The sequence below is a fragment of the Condylura cristata genome, unplaced genomic scaffold, assembly GCF_000260355.1.
Source record: "Condylura cristata isolate star-nosed mole 26May11 unplaced genomic scaffold, ConCri1.0 scaffold00001, whole genome shotgun sequence".
NCBI classification, from domain to species: domain Eukaryota; kingdom Metazoa; phylum Chordata; class Mammalia; order Eulipotyphla; family Talpidae; genus Condylura; species Condylura cristata.
In genome coordinates, this window is record NW_004567102.1 from 86,776,307 (window position 1) to 86,780,760 (window position 4,454).

Sequence of the window (4,454 nt, forward strand, 5' to 3'; positions counted from 1 at the left end):
CGGGTCGCTGTGACTCCCGGCCATAGTCCCCGCGCTCCCCGAGTTTAAGCAGAATGCCCCGGCCGCGCGGTTAGTAAACACTAGTCTGGGTGAGGACCCAGCGTTCACACTTTTCTAGGCCTTTCCAACAAGTTTTGGGCGCTTGTGGAAAGACTTACGTGAACCAGCCGCTGCTTTGGCGTGAAAGAACCACGGGGCTCTTTTCCGAGGGTCTCATCATCTAGTAAGCTGTAAGCATCAAATGCTCCACAATTACTAAGAAGGCCGCCTGTGTTGTGTAGATTCTGCCCATATAGGAGCCCTTTACACTGATCTTGGCCTGGGTGGGGGCTTCTGGGCTAGAACAATATGAAATGTGCTGAATAAAGTCTGTCCTACTTACTTCCTTTCCCAGGATGACTGGGCTGTGGGCTGGGAAATAGCAAATGGGTCCCCCGGGTATGACTTCACAGCGAAAGGGCCGCCTCAGCCTTGCTGACAGGCTGGGTGAAGGAAATTCGGCTTGGCGCCAGGTTACAAGGGTCCTTAACACTCCAAAGTAAGATTGGTAAAGGAAGATGAGCAGCATTTTTTGTGGAAGTGGGGTTCATCCTAGCATGGATACTCAGTCAATTTCAGGGTGCACTGTGGGACCTGGAAGGGAGTATTTAAAAGAGGAAAATTCAGAGTAAAAAAGGGCTTGGTCAAGTGAGAACAAAATGTCACTCACACGCAGGAGACAGCATAGATGGATTTCTTGTTTGTACAGATGATGCCACTTGCAGACATAAGTTGACCCCAAGGTGTGACCTTTTAAACAAGCCACAAAAATTGGGGAAATGACAGGGACGGTTTAGTGGAAACATCTCTAATATATGTCATCAGTGACATCCTTTCACAATTTGGAAGACAGGGGTGTATGAGTGTGTGCTGATCTTGTTTATTTTTCCCCTGGGGTTCCTTTTTATTTATTTTATGATTTTATTTATTTATGCATACAGAACTGGGGTGCAGGCCAGGTGAGAGGATTCACCACAGAGTGGAGAGCAGAACAGGCAGATCACAAAGTACACTGCTGAGGGGAGCAGTGGGCAGGTCAGGAGAGATGTGCCACGCCATGTGGGTCACCTCCAGGGCAGGGATCAAACTCATGCTGAAGCAGCTGTGGCTAGCTGGCAGTGCTGCGCTTTAACCCGCTGTGCCATCAGGGAGGGCCCGCCTTTGTTTCCTTTGCTTGGGGTTGTCGGCCTCAGTGGCCTCAGTCTCAGTCTCCTTCAGCCAATGAAAGGAAACAGTGTGAGGAGGAGCAAAGTCACTTGATTTGTGGACAAACTGGGGGCAGGGACTGATGTCTGGAAGATGGGTCCTGCTCTTCCAGAGTGCGGGGGGGTGGGGAGGGCATGGGGGCCCCAAGGCTGCTCTTCTGGCCCTGAAGGTCCATTTCCATATTATCTCCTCAGGGTTGTCCTTTCTTTTCCTTAGAACTAGAAAGACAGACTTGTTAAGTGAAGAGATGGGCATGCTCACCTGGGGCAGCAGGAGAGCCCTGTCCTGCCTTGGCAGGAGGTGTCTAGACCGCCTGGCTGCCTGTGTTTTCATCCACCTCTTGGGGTTCAATTCTCCTGTGTCAAACTTCAGTCCATTTTGAGGTGTGGTGTTAAATTCATTCTTTCATTTTTTTTAAAGGGAGTTCTGCATTATTTTTTTAAGATTTATGTATTTATGTGTCCAAGAACTGGGGTACAGACAGAGTTGGGAGCAGAACAGGCAGATCTACTGAAATCCAGTGTTGAGGGGAGCAGCAGGGAGACAGGCGAGGTCTGCTGCGCCCTGTGGGTCACTCTGTGGTGGGAATCTAACTGCAGCTGCAGTGGCTGGTACAGCTTCATGGTGCTGTGCTTTAATCCGCTGGCCCACCAGGGAGGCCCCAATGTCCTTTTTAAATGGAAATGTGAATTTTATAGCTGCTCCTGCCTCTTCTGAAGTCCTAAGGGGAGAGGACAGTTCATGAGCCTGCTGGTCACCACCTGTGGCTCCAGCTCCACTGTCGAGAGACACCAGAGGTGGGGGTGGCGGCAGGTGCTGCAGGTCCCAGGGGTGGGGGTGACTCGACTTGCAGACCCACTGGGTCAACCCTGAGATCTACCAGAGGCTGCCTGCTCCGGCTGACCCTAGCCACTGCCCCATCCCCAGATCCCAGGAAGCTGTCTCCACCATTTCCACAAAACATCAGTTGCCCCAAGGATGCTCTCTAGGCCTGTGGAACATTGAGGAACCAAGAGGACTGGGCAGCTGGCGGCTGGAGGAGGCCCAGATAGCTCACTAACTAGTGGAGAGTCAGAGGGGCCGATTCTGCCAACCAGGGAATCCAAGAATCTCAGAAGGTGGCAGTGGTCCAATTCCTCCCATGGGAGGGGCCAGAAGAATGGCAGCCCTGAGATCACTTTAATGAAACAGGACTGAGAAAATTAAAAATAAGCATATAAAGAATGTGGGGGGGGGTGCGCCCTGGTGGCACAAGGGGTTAAGTCTCAGCACTGTGAAGCTGTCCCCGCCACTGCGGCACGAGTTTGATCCCCGGCCAGGGAGCTGACCTGCGTGGCACAGCAGTGTATCTCAGTAGATCCACCTGTTCTGCTCCCCACTTTGTCTCTGAGGAGTCCTCTCACCCCTTCTCCACACCCCTGGTCTATGCCCCAGCTCTATGCAAAAAGTAAAATTATTTCTTAAATAGTAAAAAAAAAAAAGTGTGGTATAGGGAAGCTCTCACATCTTCAGTATTTACTTTTTCATTTGTGTGTCTGTGGCCTTGCAGGTTTTTTTTTAAGATTTTATTTATTTATTCATACAGAACTGGGGTACAGGCCAGAGACGTGGAGGGTGAGAGGATTCACCAGAGACAGAGTGGGGGGCAGAACCGGCGGATCGACACAATACACTGCTGAGGGGGTCAGGAGAGGTCTGCCACGCCATGTGGTCTCCTCCCGGGCAGGTGGGGATCAAACTCATGTGAAAGTGGCTTTAGCTTCTTAGTGCTGTGCTTTCACCCGCTGCGCCACCAGGGAGGACCTGGCCTTGCAGTTTTTAGCCGAAAAACCCCTTTCCCGTTTAAAGAGCCAGGACACTGGTGACCACATCCTTGAGGTTGTGGGAAAGGGAGTTTCGTCTGGAGGCTCCCAGGAGTTGCAAACCCATGCTGTACCTTACAGTAGACCCTTCCTACCTTTGGATTCGAGTCTGACATTCACAGTTGTTTGAATCCATGAACGAGCAGCCAAAAAGAGAGCGAAGCGCTTTTCTCCGGCTTTCCCTGCCATTCTCGTGGCCTCTTCCTCCCGCAGCCGCCGGTGTCCTCATGGCCTTCAGCCACAGTCGCCATCGCCCTGACCTCTGGGCTCAGGTGCACGCCAGCGCGTGCGCCCACCGGCGCTCGGGTGTCCAGAGTCAGGCACGCTGCCCCACCCCATGCACCCGCTAGGGTCACGCGATCAAGGCCGCAGCTGACGGCCACAGAGGCCAGTGGTGCGAGCCTGACCAGCTTCATCTGCTCTACCTCTGCCCAGCCGGGCCTGTGCCTCCCGGTAAATGTCCTCCCATCAGCCCTGCAGCCCCGGGGCAGCCTGGGTCAGGCTGCCGCTCTGAAGCCGCGGGCTCTTGGTGTCCTCTGCCCTCCCCCGGTCACAGAGGCCGGAACGGAGGTGCCCCACTTTCCCTCCCATCACTCAATATCATGCTCTCCTGACCCCGCAGGGGCCTCTTAGTCAGAAATGTCCAGATGAGACCCCTGGCCCCCATGTCCAGCTCACCCCTCTAGTGCCAGCAAGTGCAGGGCAGGTTCACTATGGACGCGGGCAGGCGGATAAAGGAGAGCTCCAGAGATGCTGGTGGGCTTGTCGAGCTCATGCTCTTGGGGAGCCAGACACACAGCGAGGCCGGGAGGCCGCACGCCAGGAGGCAGGGATGGCCCAGGCCAGGGTGGGGAGCTGGGAAGCAATGGGGGCCCCCAGAGCCCCAAAGTCTTTATCTTGAGGCTCTTGGGCATTCTGCCTGGGACCTGGCCTCTGCAGTGGTCTCTTGTCCCTTCACTGCTGCGCGTACATCCCAGCTCCAGACGCAGGCCTGCACGCTCACGCATGCTCACACCCATGCTCCAGGTGCCCACAGAGAGGCCGGCGTGTCCCGCTCCCAAGTGCCTCCTGCCTCAACACAATCACAGCCAGAGTGGCGCGGAAAGCTTGCTTGATTCACGCACCCTACAGCACCCCCAGGCCCGGGGCCATAGCCCTGGGTGCTCTTTTCCCCAAGCACACGAGACTGCCGTCTCTGGGAAGGTCTCCTCTCCTGGGATAGCTGGGCTGCTGTGGCTCAGCGTGACCTCCAAGCTGCATTCTCCACCCTCAACACCTCCAGCAGGCCGGTGCCGATGTCCAGACACCTGCGGCTCGGTCAGTACCGCAGATCCCGGGATCAGGGGC